The sequence below is a fragment of the Pristis pectinata genome, chromosome 21 (assembly GCF_009764475.1).
Source record: "Pristis pectinata isolate sPriPec2 chromosome 21, sPriPec2.1.pri, whole genome shotgun sequence".
Lineage (NCBI taxonomy): Eukaryota > Metazoa > Chordata > Chondrichthyes > Rhinopristiformes > Pristidae > Pristis > Pristis pectinata.
The window spans coordinates 34,860,667-34,877,522 of NC_067425.1; the positions used below are offsets into that span (position 1 = coordinate 34,860,667).

Genomic DNA, 16,856 nt, shown 5'->3' on the forward strand with positions numbered 1-16,856 from the left:
ATTCTATAGTGAGGGGTACGGATAACAGATTCTGCGAAACCGACACAGCCCAGCGCATTACGGACACCAGTCTCCCCTCCTTGGACTCTGTCTTTACGTCTCGTTGTCTTGGTGTAGCAGCCAGCATAATCAAAGACCCCACCCACCTGGGACATTCTCTTTTCTCTACTCTTCCATTGGGTAGAAGATACAGGAGCCTGAGGGCACGTACCACCAGACTTAAGGACAGTTTCTACCCCACAGTGATAAGACTATTGAACAGTTCCCTTATACAATGAGATGGACTATGACCTCATGACCTCACGATCTACCTTGTTGTGACCTTGCACGTTATTGCACTGCACTTTCTCTGTAGCTGTGACACTTTACTCTGTACTGTTATTGTTTTTTTTACCTGTACTATATCAATGTACTCTGTACTAACTTGATGTAACTGCACTGTGTGATGAATTGACCTGTAAGATCAGTTTGTAAGACAAGTTTTTCACTGTACCTTGGTACAAGTGACAATAATAAACCAATACCAATGAATCTTGGATGGTGTGTTGCCTCCCTGGTGCCAGGGTACGGGATGTCACGGACTGGGTCCACAATATTCTGAGGGGAGAGGGTGATCAGCCAGAAGTCTTGGTACATGTAGGTACCAATGACATAGGTAGAAAAAGAGAAGAGGTCCTGAAGGAGGAATACAAGGAGTTAGGGAGAAAGTTGAGAAGTAGGACCTCAAGAGTGGTAATTTCAGGATTACTAGCTGTGCCACGTGCCAATGGTAGAAAGAATAGAAAACTCTGGCAGATGAATGCGTGGCTGAGTGACTGGTGCAGGGGGCAGGACCTCAGATTTCTGGATCATTGGGACCCTTTTTGGGGGAGGCATAACCTATTCACTAAGGATGGGTTACACCTAAACTCCAGAGGGTCCAATATCCTGGCTGGAATGTTTAATTTCGCTGTTGGGCAGGGTTTAAACTAATCTGGCAGGGGGATGGAAACCAGGATGTTAGGATACAAGATGTTAGGGTAAGGGAGGAGGTTTATAGAAACAAGTCCAAGACAGTGTGCAGTGAGGATGGCAAGAAGGACAGGCAGGTGAGAAGTCAGGATAATTTGCTGAACAATAGAAGTACAACAAATCAGGATGTTAGGATACAGGATGTTAGGATAGAGGATGAGGTATATAGAAACATGTCTAAGATAGTGTGTAGTGAGGATGGTAAGAAGGACAGCCAGGTGAAAAGTCAGGATAATTTGCTGAACAATAGAAGTACAACAAAATCAATAGCAGATACTGGACTAAATGTACTATATTTAAAGGCACGTAGCATTAAGAATAAAGTAGATGACCTAGTGGCACAACTACAGGTTAATAAATACGACATTGTGGCAATCACCGAGTCATGGCTTTATGACGGATGTGACTGGGAACTGAATGTCCAGGGGTACACGGTGTATAGGAAGGATAGGCGGGTAGGCAGAGGGGGAGGTGTGGCCACGATGGTTAGTAATGATATAAAATCAATAGAAAGGAAGGACATTGGGTCAGAAGAGGCGGAATCCTTATGGGTGGAGCTAAGGAATAGCAGGGGTAAAAGGACAATAGTAGCAGTTATATATAGGCCCCCTAATAGCAGTCAGGAAGTGGACGATAAGTTGCAGTTTGAAGTAGAAAAAGTGTGCCAGAGTGACAATGTGAAGATAATTATGGGGGATTTTAACATGAAGGTGGACTGGGAAATCCAGCAAGGCAGTAGATCTCAGGAGAGTGAGTTTGTGGAATGTCTACGGGATGGTTTTTTGGAGCAACTTGTTGATGAGCCCACCAGGGGATCGGCTGTTTTGGATTGGGTGCTGTGTAACGAACCGGAGGTGATTAGGGAACTAAAGGTAAAGGAACCATTGGGAACTAGTGGTCACAATATGATTGAGTTCAGTTTCAAATTTGAGAAGGAGAAGCTGATAACTGGTGTATCGATATTTCAGTGGAACAAAGGAAATTACAGTGGTATGAGAGAGGAGTTGGCCCAAATTGATTGGAAGAGTAAGCTAGCTGGAGGGACGGCGGAGCAGAAATGGAAGGAATTTCTACAAGTAATAAGGAAAATGCAGGATAGACATATTCCAAGAAAAAAGGTTTTGAATGGAAAAAAGGCACAAATGTGGATAACGAAGGCTAAAATAAAAGCAAAAGGGAGGGCATACAAGGAAGCAAAAATTAGTGGAAAAACAGAAGACTGGGAAACTTTTAAAAACCTGCAGAAAGAAACTAAGAAGGTCATTAGGAAAGAAAAGATGAATTATGAAAGGAAGTTGGCGGATAACATTCGAAAGGATACTAAGAGTTTTTTTAAATATATAAGGAGTAAAAGAGAGACATGGGTTGATATAGGACCAATGGATAACGGTGTGGGAGAGATTATAATGGATGATAAAGAGATGGCAGAAGAACTAAATGAGTATTTTGCATCGGTCTTCACTGTGGAGGACAGCAGCAGTATACCAGTTAGTCAGGGGTCTCACGGAATGGAACTGAGTTCAGTTAAGATTACTAGAGAGAAGGTGCTAGGAAAACTAAATGGGCTAAAGACTGATAAGTCTCCCGGACCGGATAAGGTGCATCCCCGGGTTCTGAAGGAGATGGCTTTAGAGATAGCGGAGGCATTGGTGATAATTTTCCAGGAATGGATAGACTCCAGCATGGTTCCGGAGGACTGGTGGGTCACAAATGTAGTTCCGCTGTATAAGAAAGATGGGAGGCAGCATAAACGAAATTACAGACCTATTAGTCTGACGTCAGTGGTGGGAAAGTTATTGGAATTGATCCTCAAGGATGGGGTTATGGAATACCTAGAGGTGCAAGGCAAGATAGGTCCAAGCCAACATGGTTTTGTGAAGGGAAGATCCTGCCTGACCAACCTATTGGAGTTTTTTGAAGAAAGTGTGAGGTGGTACACTTTGGAAGGACAAACTCCAGGGCAGAGTACAGGGTAAACGGCAAGGTACTTGGCAGTGTGGAGGAGCAGAGGGATCTGGGGGTTCATATTCACAGTTCATTGAAAGTTGCCTCACAGGTGGAAAGAGCAGTTAAGAAGGCCAATGGGATGTTGGCTTTCATAAGTCGCGGGATTGAGTTTAAGAGCCGCGAGGTTATGATGCAGCTTTACAAAACTCTAGTTAGGCCACACTTAGAGTACTGTGTTCAGTTCTGGTCGCCTCATTATAGGAAGGATGTGGAGGCATTGGAGAGGGTGCAGAGGAGATTTACCAGGATGCTGCCTGGATTGGAGAGTATTGAATATGAGGAGAGGCTTAAGGTGCTAGGGCTTTATTCACTGGAAAGGAGGAGGATGAGAGGAGACATGATAGAGGTATATACAATATTGAGAGGAATAGATAGAGTAGACAGTCAGCGCCTCCTTCCCAGGGCACCAATGCTCAAGACGAGAGGTCATGGCTTTAAGGTTATGGGTGGGAGGTTCAGGGGAGATGTCAGAGGGAGGTTTTTCACCTAAAGAGTGGTTGGTGCATGGAATGCACTGCCTGGGGTGGTGGTGGAGGCAGATACATTGAACAGGTTCAAGAGCATGTTGGATAGGCATATGGAGGAACGTGAGATAGAGGGATATGCGGGAGGAAGGGGTTAGGTAGTATGAGGGTGGTCTGATGGACGGCACAACATGGTGGGCCGAAGGGCCTGTTTTGTGCTGTATGGTTCTATGGTTCTCTGGTTCTAAATCACAGGTAGGGTGGATAAGGGAGAGGTGGTAGATGTTGTGTATTTAGACTTTCAAAAGGCCTTTGATAAGATACCGCATAAAGGACTGATTAATAAGATGAGAGGTCATGGAATTACAGGTAGGATAACAGAATGGGTGGAGCATTGGCTGGTTGGCTGGAAGCAAAGGGTGGGAATAAAAGGATCTCATTCTGGTTGGCTACCGGTTACTAGAGGTGTTCCGTAGGGGTCGGTGTTGGGGCCGCTTCTTTTTACCTTGTACATTAATGATTTGGATGATGGAGTAAATGGTTTTGTGGCTAAGTTTGCGGATGACACCAAGATAGGAGGAGGAGTAGAGAGTATTGAGGAGACAGGAAGGTTGCAGAGAGACCTAGATAGTTTAGGAGAATGGGCAAGGAAATGGCAGATAAGATTCAATGTTGAGAAATGTGCAGTTGTACACTTTGGAAACAGAAATAAACGGGCAGATTATTATCTAGAAGGAGAGAAAATTCAAAGTACAGAAGTACAAAGGGACTTGGGGTTATTCGTGCAGGATACCTTAAAGGTTAACCACCAGGTCGGATTGGTGGTAAAGGAAGCGAATGCTATGTTGGCTTTCATTTCGAGAGGTATAGTGTATAAAATAAGGAAGTGTTGATGAGGCTCTACAGGGCACTGGTGAGGCCTCATTTGGAATACTGTGCACAGTTTTGGGCCCCATATCTTAGGAAAGATGTGCTGATGTTGGAGAGGGTCAGAGGAGATTTACGAGGACGATTCCGGGAATGAAAGGGCTTACGTATGATAAACATTTGTCGGCTCTTGGACTGTACTCACTGGAGTACAGAAGAATGAGAGGGGACCTCATAGAGACATTCAAAATGTTGAAAGGACTGGACAGAATAGATGTGGTCAAGGTGTTTTCCTTGGTGGGTGAGTCCAGGACCAGAGGGCACAATCTTAGAATTAGAGGGTACAGGTTTAAAACAGAGATGAGGAGAAATTTCTTTACCCAGAGGGTGGTGAATTTGTGGAATTCCTTGCCATGAACAGCAGTGGAGGCCAGATCATTGGAGGTGTTTAAGGAAGAGATAGATAGATATCTAAATAGTTGGGGTATCAAGGGACATGGGGATAAGACCGGAAATTGGGGTTAGGTTTTTTTTTGTTCCCCCTCCCCCCAATTTCTCATTTCTTTTTCTTTTTTCCCTTTCCCGAATGGCCTACTTCTGCTCCCTTGTCTTGTGATCTTGTGATCACAGTGTATTCATTTAAATTAGGAAAAAATGCAAACAGATGTTTAAAAAAATTCAGGGTGATCTACATTGGGTGCATAAACATTAACCATAACAACTTTTTTATTATGAAGTGGACCAGTAATTAATAAAAATCTACCATTTGGGTCTGATTTTGTCTCATGATGGACAAATGAAATTGAGGGGTCTATAAAAATAGAAACTCCTTTCACCTTTGCTTGTGAATTTGAATGGAACTATTGACCCTTCCAAAATCTAAAATAACGTTGATTATCTTTCTTCCTGATGTGAGTCCCCTGAACGAAAATGATCTGAGCATTTAATCTATGAAAAACTTTAAAGATCTTCTTGTGCTTAACTGGATTGTTTAAGCTGATAACATTCCATGAAATAAAATTAATAGTCTTATCCATTTTAACAGATTAAAAAACATATGGTATGTAAAGGGTTAATCTTGGTATATGCGAGTCTTACCAGCAGGAAGAAGTAAAAAAAAAGTTCAAAGAGGAAGTGGATATGACGTCAATTTAGAAAAATTTGTAGTTTAGCCCAGAAGAAAAAAAAACTAAAAACAGCCCCACCCCCCTCCCCCAACAGCCCGAAAACTGGCCAATAGACAGCCAGAAAGCTACCCTCTAATTGAACTAACCCCAGTTCTATTGGTGGCAGTAGTCCAAATTGAAAAATATATAAACCACCCATGTTTGGTCTAGAGGAGAACAACATAATCCAAACAAAGATATCGAACTAACAACATAATTGTGGAATTGAAACAGAGCCAAAGGATGTTAACAGTCAACATTTAAAAAATACAGTTTAATAATTATTTCGAAAAGAAAGCAAACGATCAGTCATTTTGTTAAATTCTTAATTATTATTAAAACAAAACATTAAAAATATTAAAAGAAGGAAAAAGAAAGGTTTAAATCTAAAAATTAATTGGATAATAAAGCAAGTAGGTAGTAAATCGAAGGAAAAACACTGTGTCTCTTCTGCATTTCTTAGCTTCTAAAATTAAAAGCTTTTCAAAAGAAATTCCCCGGCCTCTTGGACGGATTTAAACCATTTGCGAGATTTCTCAGGTAGTGTAATTCTCAACCTTGCTGGGAATAATAATGCAGGATGATAATTGCTTTGATAGAGACGAGCCATAATTGGTTTGTAGGTCAACCTTTCTTTCATAACTTCTGTGGTGTAATCTTCAACTATTCGAAACTTCCATTGTTTAAATTGAATCATTCCACGTCCACGAGCGGTACGAATCAAGAGTTCCTTGACATTGACATAATGAAATCTCAATATTATTGGCTGAGGTATTTAATCCGGAGCAGGTTTGGATCTTAATGCTCTGTGAGCTCTATCCAGAATGGGCTGAACAGGGAACATTTCGGAACCAAACACATCGACCAGAAGTTTAGAAAAGAATTCCGTGGGGTTACCAGTCTCGGTGTTCTCTGGAAAATTGATGACTCTTAAATTTTTCCTCCTGCTGCGTCCTTCCAGGTCGATGATCCTTGGTTGCTGCTTTTCCAGGTTTCACTTGGTCGTAATTAAGTCTTTTTCAAGTGAATGGAGTTTGGCATCTCTCTCTTTACCAGCTTGGTCAAGTTCAGCAATTAGTTGCATTTGTTTGGCGCAAACTGATTTGAAGGTAAATTGTAGCCCACTTCTCACATTTCGAGAGCCAATTCAATGAAGGCAGAGATCGATGATGAAATTCACCATCACTGTACCAATACCTCAGGATCAAGACCTCAGACCTGTCTAGTGGGCAGCAGTGATCCCTGCTCTGCTATTTGCTTTTGAGACCTGGATTATGTACAGCGATATCTCAAAGCGATATCTCAAAGCACTGGAAAATACCAACAATGCAGAGTTCACAAAATCCTACAAGTTCACAGGAAGGTCAAGAGAACTAATGTCACTATCAAACAACTTCTTCAAGGCACATGGTCACTTTCATTGGGCAGGCCGCATTGTTTGCATGCCTGACATCAGACTCCAAAAATGCACTGATCCGAGCTGTCATGTGAGGAGACCACCAAGTGGACAGAGAGAGATTCAATGATGTGCTCAAAGCTTCCTTACAGAAGTGTAACTTCTACATTGACTCCTGGGAACCTTAAGCCCGTGACCAGAAGGAGCATTTGGAATGATTTTGAGAACCCAAAGCTGTTGGGAACACACAGAAGCTCTCTGTAAGCTGTGCATCACCACTTAAATTCTTACACACCCTGTCAGCCACCTCCTGTCCCATTTGTGGAAGACTCTATGGTTCCTACATTGGCTACATCAGTCACCGCAGAACCCCCAGACTGGAGGGGAAGCCAGTCATCCTCTGTCCTAAGGGGCTGTCTAAGAAGAAGATCTGGCTAGAAAGTAGTGTAGCAGGCAGGAGTTTCATTTTATGGGGCAAGTAAACCAGTTCTGAATGGAAATGCCCTGTTGGGACTGATGTCCTGGTGAACTAAATGGCAAAAGCTAGGGCTTTAAACTAACAAACAAGGTGGGAGAGTTCTGAAACAAATAAGTTAAAAAGCAATGCAAGAAAAATAAAAGCCTTAGGGCAGAAAAATAGCCTGAGTAAGCAGAATGGGTCAGAATGGACAGTTTAACAAAGTCAGTAGGACATTAGTGAATAAGATCTCATCTGGAAAAAGTTGAAATAATTTATAAGTGTTAAGTATCTGCAATAAATTAAATGAATTGATTGCACATTATAATAGGTTTGATCTAATAGCCATTATGGAGACATTGCTGTCAATTGATAGTTGGGAAAAAAATCCAGTATTCTTGACTTCACATTTGCTTAGATTATTTACTTGACATGTTGTAAACCTTTATGTTTCTTTCTCCTTTGTTGTCCAAGCTGTGGTTTTGGTCCCTCTACCTTTACCTCTTAGGAATGCACCAACCTGTGGCACGAACATCTCAAATGTCGCTTACTGTTATGTTGCATCTTTACCTGCCAATATTTAATTCCACTTCATTCTGGCCAGATCCCTTCTGATCCTATTAAAGTTTGTCTTCATCCATTTAAGAGATTCTACATTGCTGATTGGCCTTCTTGTTTAGTAATCTAAAGCTTATGATTTGATCATTACTGTACTCAAAGTCTTCGCCCTTGACACTTGGTCCACCTCATTCTGCAGAACTAACTCTGCCTTGCTGAACCAAAAATGTACTCATCAACCAAGTTCACCTGAATAATTCAGAAAGATGTTCCCTTCTCTATCCTACAATATAGCCAACAAACACCAGTTATTTATGCACAAAGCTGAGAGTCCTGAATCAAAGCATCCTTGTCTTCATACCAACCTGACTTGTGGTCCTCTTGACTTCTGACCACATCCAGACTGATGTCTAACTGAAAAGGAGTGGCTGCTTCCTGAATCAAGCTGTCAAGCACTTCTTCCCACTCCCTGATGCATCGCCATGTCCACAGCTCTGATTCCAGGTCAGAAGCACTGTGCTCTGGTTTCCCACAAACTCTTGCATATGATATTGGAAGATCAGTTTCTCACTGGTCCCCATCAATCCCTACATGTTGTAATTGCAGAACACCAACCGACCTGCCATCCCAATCAAATATTTTCTTTAATTTTGTTGAACAGTGTAGTTTCATTAAATGGGGTTGTCTACCTTAAGTTAATAATAAAGTAAAAACAAGTTTCATTTCAATTTCTTGGTTTAAATTACTGCCCCAGCCAAGTGAGCAAAACAAATGATAACACTCACCAGCCAATTACCTATAACTAGCATGTAATTCACAGCCTTCTTAGAATCTCGCTCCTTTATTCTCACAATCTCATTGCTTCAAATTCTGGTCCGCTCTCTTTCTCATCATTTTAGACTCTTGGTCCACTCTTGCTGCTTTTTTCTGGCAGCCATCTCTATTGATATTTAAACCCTCGACCTGTTTTCCTAATTCTCTAAACATAATTATCTCTCTTTTTCTTTCACTGCTTTAAGTGAGAAGCAGTGACTTCTGCTCATGCCTTCTTTCCCACCACTCTAAACTCTCAACCTGTTGTTGGTAACAGCCCATGTTGTTAAATCAAACACAGTTTGCATAGCAGTCCATTTCAGAACCAAATTTACTCCAACCTTGGTCTTGAGTTGTAGTGGGTAGACATCACATGCACACTTTGAGAGGCCAAGCTCCAAGTCATCATTGACTTGCTCTTTGAGACATAAGAAGATGGACCTTACACTCAACATCCACAAGGCAAAGTTCCTCTACCCAGATGTCTCAACTGTACAACACCACCTTCTGATGATAAAGGTCCATGACGAGACTGTGGTAAACGTAAACAGTTCCCATTTCTTGGAGCCACTTCTCAGTGAACACAAACATCAGTGATGAAATTCACCATCACTTTCAGCACGTCAGCAAAGTTTTTGGCAGTCTGAAGAAAAGAGGCCAAGGATCTTAAACTGGCACAAAATTCTTGCTCTTCTAGGCAGCTAGTTGATGTGGTCCTAATGGCGCAGATTCCAGAATTTATGTGGGGATTGTCTCCTGATCCCAGAAAGCTGACCAGGATCAGTGGCAGGGATTCTTGGCAGTTGGAATCTTAGTATAATTGGAATTGCTTTATTATTGTCATGTGTACTGAGATACAGTGAAAAATTTCATTTTATATGCTATTCAGACAGATCATTCCAAACATAAGCACATTCAGGTAGTACAAATGGAAAAGCAATAACAGAATGCAGAATATAGTGTTACAATAACAGAGAGAGTGAAGTGCAGGTAGACAAATAAGGTGCAAAGGCCATAACAAGGTAGACTGAGAGATCAAGAGTTAATCTTTATCGTGCAAGAGGTCTGTTGAAGAGTTTCATAACAGCAAGATAGAAGCTGTCCTTGAGCCCGGTGGTATGTGCTTTCAAGCTTTTGTATCTTCTGCCCGATGGAAGGGGGGGAGAAGAGAAAACGACTGGAGTGGGAAGGGGTGTTTGATTACATTGGCTGCTTTCCTGAGGCAGCGAGAAGTGTAGACAGAGTCAGTGCAGGGGAGGCTGGTTTCCACGATGGACTGGGCTGTGTTCACAACTCTGCAATTTCTTACTGTCTTGGGCAGAGCAGTTGTGATACGAAGCTGCAATGCATCTGGATAGAATGCTCTCTATGGTGCATCTATAAAAATTGGTGAGGGTCATTGAAGACATGCTAATTTTCCTTAGCCTTCTGAGGAAGCAGAGGCACTGGTATGCTTTCATGACCACAGCAACTATGTGATTGGACCAGGACAAGCAATTGGTGATATTTACATTTACACCTAAGAACTTAAAAGCTCTCAATCATCTCCACCTCAGCACCATTGACACATACAGGGGCATGTACACTGCCCCACCTCCTGAAGTCAATGACCAGCTCTACTATTTTGCTGATATTGAGGGAAAGGTTGTTGTCTTGACACCATGCCACTAGACTCTGTGTCTCCTTCCTGTACTTCATCTCGACATTGTTTGAGATCCAGCCCACAATAGTAGTGTCATCTGTGAACTTGTAGATGGAGTTGGTGCAGAATCTGGCCATGTTGTCATGAGTGTATAGGGAGTAAAGTAAGGGGCTGAGTAAACAGCCTTGTTTGGCACCAGTGTTGAGAATAATCATGGCCGAGATGTTGCTGCCTATTCTTACTGATTGCGGTCTGTTGGTCAGGAAGTCAAGTTGCAGAGGGGGGTGCTGAGTCCTAGGTCTAGGAGTATGGAGATGAGTTTGTTTGGAATTATGGTATTGAAGACGGAGCTATAGTCAATAAAGTGGAGTCTGATTAGGTTCCTTTGTTATCCAGATGTTGCAGAGATGAGTGTAGGTCCAGGGAGATGGCGTCTGCCGTGGACCTGTTTTGGCAGTAGGCAAATTGCACGGGTCGCAGTTGTTTGGGAGGCTGGAGTTGATGTGTGCATTGACCAGGCTTTTGAAGCACTTCATGATTGTGGATGTCAGAGTCACCGGGCGGTAGTCATTAAGGCACATTACCTTATGTTTCTTTGGCTTATAGATTTTTGGGACCAATGCCACTGTCTATCTTGAATTTTCATGGAGAATTTGCTGTAAGTTGCTAAGCAGTCACCAAAAGCCAAAACAATGGGTAAGTTTACATTTATAACAACAACTTGAATTTATGTGGCATGTTTTATGTGGTGAAACTCCAACATTGGTGCAAAGGAGTTAAATCAGAAAGAAAATTGAGCACTTAGCCACAAGAGTAATCATTAATTCAGATGTCCAAACTCTTGGTCACGGAACTAGGTTTCAAAGGAAGAGAGACAGGTGAAGGGAGGAAATCCGGTGTTTGGACCTAAATGTTAGGAGCCATGACCACCAGTAGTGAGAAAAGGTGAATGAGTGATGAACAAGAAGCAGGATTGGAGAAATGAGGAGCTTTTAGAAACAATGAAATGTTTCAATGATTGTGTTTCATGGCATCATGAAACAACTGCTGTTCACTTTATCAATGAAGCAGAATGCTGCAGATTTAGGGCATATCCTTTTCCATATTAGCTTTGAAGTTACTTCTGTGTAAGTTATGAATCTGTGTAAAACTTTTGAAGTGAACAATGCACAGTTTACCCACTGAGTAATTCACCTACATAGTTGTAGCACTGGGAATATCAGATTGTGTGAGTATCCATGTGGCCATCTGTGTTATTCTTCCTTTTTTTTTCAACCAATCTTTGTGGGTTGAGCATGACTTGTTTCCACACCAATTGTAGGGTAGCTGATGAGGACAATGTGGAACCAGCAAACTTTATCACAGTGGAGCAAGTCAGTGGGAAGCTTGGGTTGTGAAGCACTCCTTCTGATGTTTACTTAGATTTTTATATGCTTCTGACGCATGCACTTCAGGTACTCAATGCCATCCTGAATGCTGCTCTATTTTGAGTAGTCATGTGCCAGGGATTCCCATGAGTTAATGGGGATGTACTTTTTCAAGGCGGCTTTGGGAACACCCTTGAGTTTTTTCCTCTCTCTATCTGGCGATATTTCGTCGTGACAGAGCTCAGAATAGAGTTTCTGTGTGGGGCATTCGAACAGCAGCCAACTGAGTGTAACTGGGGCCTCAGTGTCAGGGATGTCAGCCTGGAGAGGACTCTGATGTTGGTTCACTTATCCTGCCGGTGGATTTAGACAGCTTTGCAGAGGAAGCATTGGTGGTATCTCTCCATTGCATTCAGGTATGTTCTATAAGGAGGGAAGAGGTCACTACATCTGGTTGACCTGAGTTTTGTTCCAGGTTTGAGATCTTAATCTTTGAACGTACATTTCCTCATACAGCCAAGTTCTGTGCTGACACGCAGGAGGCAATGGTAAATTTCATCACCAATGCTTGCCTTCATTGTGAAGTAGTTCCAATGGGAGATGATATATATTTTGCAAAGTCTTGTGGGCCATTATTGTTGGAGGGTGGTGTTGTACAGCCGGGACAGGTAGGTGGAGGACCTTTGTTTTGCCAGATTTAATGCAAGGTCCATTCTCTTATACTTCAGTGAACAAGTTGAAAATTATTTGGAACTCAGCTGATGAACATGAACATAGAGTTATAGAGAGTCACAGAGAGATACAGCACAGAAACAGGCCCTTAAGCCCACTGAGCCTGTGTCAACCATCAACCACCAATTTACATACATCCTATATTAATGCCATTTTCTATTCTCCCCACATTCTCGTCGGGTTCTAGCTCTCACCTACACATACATAGTGTTGTCTGTGTATGGCAGCTCAGTGACTGAGGTTGGAGTGACGTGGGTTGAACCATTTCCTGTTTTCCGTGCAGGTTAACTCCTCTCCAACAGAAGGGTTGCAATAGATGACATGCAGCAATGTGGTGAGAAAGACGGAGAAAAGAGTTGAAGCAATGACACAACCTTGGTTGACACCAGCTTGCACTGAGATTAGATCTGGTTTTGGATCTGCAGGTTAAGGGCACGGCTTGCATGCCTTCATGTAGCAACTCTTTAGCTTCTGGGAGGAGGCAGTTGAGGAACACCCTGCTGATGATTTTCCCTTTGATAGACAGCAGGGAGATCCCTCTGTAGTTATCACAATCAGATTTGTCTCCTTCCTTGAAGATGCTCATGATTATGGCATCTCAGAGGCTCCCTCGGCATGTCCTCCTCTTCCCTGATAAGGGAGATGAGTTTGTGAATTTGCTGAAGTTCCTCTCTGCCAAGTTTTAAAACATCATCGAGGATACTGTCACTCCCAAGGCCTGAGGTTTTGTGGGGAGGGATATGTGAGTGAAAATGTGATTGTGCAAAGTGGGGTGCGCATGAGGAAGTGCATTCATGAGAAAGTGTTCACAGACAGGATTAGTTCTAATTTAATTCCTTTAGCATGCAAGCAGAGCTCATGTATAGCAGTGATGCAGCTCTGTTGTGAATTTGCTGAGCTGTACCTCTGCAAAGAGCGGAGTTGGACAAGGGAAAACTGGCAATAGAGGAGGAAGTTACAGTGCAGAGAACTGTCTAATTCAGGTTGAAGGAATTATCACCGTGCTAAGTAAATATAGTGAGACTTTGCCAGAATTCATGACTAAAGTAGGAGATTTCTTTGCATCGGGCTCAGCATTGTTGGCCTGTACATTGAGGTTATTGTAGCAAAGTAGGAGTAGCTCTGAGCATAGTCCTGGCCCAGGTCAGACTTTAAATATCGATTGGATAGGAGTTAGAGGAATGGAACATAGAGATGTGGGAATGTGGGATTAATACTAGAGTCCATATGGAGGATGAACTCTAATGTGTGCTGATTGGGTATTACAGCCAGTTTATGGATAATCTGTGTAATGCTGGGTAAAGTATGCCCTTTCAGATCTTGCATCTTGATTTGCTTGCTGTGACACTTCAAACCTCCTTGTAGGTGAATCATCCTCACTGTTTCAGTCAGGGGAGGACAAGTATTTAGCAATTAGCTGCATCACACAGCAGACACACGGCATCATTAAAAACAAAGAGTTTATGTTCATTTTGGGTCTTTTTGGGCTTTGGGATATCCCAAACTACTTTAACCCTCCACTTTCTGTATAGTAGTCATTAATAGAATGTAGGAAGCACAGCTAATTTATGCAGAGCAAAATCTCACAAATAATAATATGATAAGATAATCAGACTGTTCGTGTTAACACATTGCTTGAAGAATCAATGCGACTCAGGACAGCAAGGACCACTCCCCTGCGCCTTCGGTTGTGCTGCTGGATCTTTAACCTCCATTCGGAGGCTCATCGCATTCTGGATGAGTAAAAAACATTGGTCTTGTTAGTGGTGCCCCACGCATCATGAATATGGGGAAAAAAAAACTCATCCAGCACGTTGAGTCCATGTTGACTCCTAGTGGAACAATCCTGTCAATCCCAAACCCACAATCTTTCTCCATAGCCCAGCTAATTATTCTCTCGCAAATACATATCTAATTCTTTTCCAAAAGCCCTAATTTATCCTACAGGCAGTAACTTCCAGCAAACATTCAGTTAATCAACTTTATAAAAAAAATCCTCTTGACCATGTGCTTTAAGGATGCATTTTCTGCCAGTTAACAGTTAATTCATCCCATAGTTCTGTTCACAGTGTCTCTGGAAACTAGGGTATAGTTTGTCCAGTATCACCAAGCTTAACTGAATGACACAACATAATAGAATGAGAATGTAACTTGTACCTTGTGAAAAGAAAACCAGCACAGAATAAATTAAGTGAGCTTTTGATAGGAGTTTTAACTAATGAAGCAGCTTGACAGTGTTTCTAGGACTGCTTCTCATTGGCTTTCAACCATAGCAACCTAGCTAAGAGGCATCTTCATGGTCAGTAGGTAGAAAGGGAAATAAGTCAAAGAGCAACAAAGATTTCATCATATCCCAGAGTGCCTTCACATCCAATGGATTCCTTTTTAACTGCCTTCACCATTATATAAAGGTAGGATATCACCAAGCTTGGGGTTTGAAATTCAGTCAATTAAAGGAAGAATGGATATGAGTGCCACAGTTTTGAGCCACTGAGGATAAAATGGGTGCATTGGTTGAATAATGGAACTTGCATAGAATGGGCTGCACAGAAACAGGTCACTTAGCTCAAATGTTCTATGCTGGTGTGTCTGCTCCACACAAGACATGGCCCACAACATTTAATTTAACCCTGTTGGTGTAATCTCCTATTACTTTCTCCATCATGTTTAAGTAGCATCCCTTTAAAAATATGAATGCCATTCATCTCAGCTGATCTTTGTGGTAATAAACCCTACATTCTAACCAACTCTCTCTGAAGAAAGATTGGTCAAACTGGAGTAGATTTCTTTGGAACTATGAGGGCGGTAAAGGGATGTAGTTGAAGTGTATATATTAATGAGGGGTCATGGATTTAAAATAATTGTTAGATTAGATTGGAGTTGATTTTTTTTATTTTACCCAGTGGGTGATGGGTATCTGGAGCTCACTGCCTGAGAACATTAGAGGCAGAAATTCTCAGCATTTTTAAAAAGTACTTGGAAGTATAGTAATCTGCAAGGCTGTGGCCCAAGAGCCAGGAAATGTGATTAGGCTGGATGACTCTTCCTTGGCTTGGGTCAAATGGCCTCCTCGTAAAATTCCATAAATTGGTGCTCACAGAGAGATGAGTTGTTGAACAAAAACGGCATGTTTGTCGCTAAAGAAGGAACTAATGGTCAGATTTTCCTTTTGGTGGTGCCTAGACAATGCCTTGAGCCTAAAGCTTATTTTGCTGCTGTGATCCAATGAACCATCCTCTCAGACACTTCAGTATCAATGCAAGATGAATTAGGAACCATAATACTGGAAGGAAGAGAAATTGCTTTTAAAGGATGTAGCAAATTTTCGACAGAAAGCAAGTATGAGAGCAATAGGCTCAAGGAGGAGACAATTTAGCAGCAGGAAAAGCTCTCACATTCACCAACCACCTCGAGTACAGGGCAGGAAGTATTGAGTGCACTGGAGATCGGAGGAATCTGATCTTTCACTCTGCCATGGACATACCACTGAGTACAGGGATACTCCATTTCTAACTGAAACGAGGGAGGGCCTAGATTCACTTCATTTCTGGCCCCTCAACTTTATACTTGCAATAGCTGCCACAACTGCTGCAGCTCATTGATTTAGATGAGTCGCCAACCTTCAAAAATGGTAAGTGATTCAATTTATTTTACTTTATTCTAGTTACTATTAATGCGTTAATGAATTACCATCAATTAAATGTGTTCTTGAGAGAATTTATTATTTTTGTTCTTTAGTATTATTTAATTTTTCCCTAATTGTTTCCAAATGTTTCTGATCTACAGGGAACCAAGCAGCTGCAAAAGGTGTGTGCATTCATGGGACTAGCACGTGTGTGACCATGGGGTTATTGTAGAGGGCAACCACAAAGCATGGACCAGGTCTAATATGATCCTACCAACATGGTTCAGTTCAGTTTGAAGAATTGACTGCCATAATAAACAAATGTTTCCTTGGTGTCCCAAGTCCAAATGAGTTTACATTTTATTTTACAGTACAGTTACAAGAAGAACACAGCAATGGATGAGTTTCCTTGGATATTGGAGAAGATAATGAAGGCACCAGCATATAAAGTGTAAAATGAAACTGTTATTTTGGAGCCACTAACTTTTAAATGGTTATTCTAAAAACTGATTAAAATTGTGGTGATTATCTTTGGGATTTTTTTAGGAAGAGTTTGAGAGTTTTATTTTATTGATGAGTAGGTTTATATTATTTATAGAAAGGGCTGCACAGAAACAGGTCACTTAGCTCAAATGTTCCATGCTGGTGCATATGCTCCACACCAGACATGGCCCACAACATTTAATTTAACCTTTATATAATTCTTCTTTGCCATTACTTCATGTCAGGCATCATCTGTGGCCAACCAAGT

At 41.8% G+C, this 16,856-nt stretch overlaps 1 protein-coding gene across 3 annotated transcripts in view; it reads left to right on the plus strand.

Annotated features, from left to right (window-relative positions):
* LOC127581191 (protein arginine N-methyltransferase 6-like) overlaps nt 1-16,557 on the plus strand; it is a 31,778-nt gene extending 15,221 nt beyond the window's left edge. The window contains exons 2-4 of one of the 3 annotated variants that reach the window (XM_052035295.1): nt 10,988-11,077; nt 16,267-16,287; nt 16,477-16,553. The gene's annotated coding sequence lies outside the window, so the exon portion shown is untranslated. Of the gene's footprint in view, nt 1-10,987; nt 11,078-16,266; nt 16,405-16,476 lie in introns of those variants that run through there. The other 2 variants (XM_052035294.1, XM_052035293.1) reach the window with 2 other exon arrangements.
* Nucleotides 16,558-16,856: the final 299 nt, after the last annotated feature.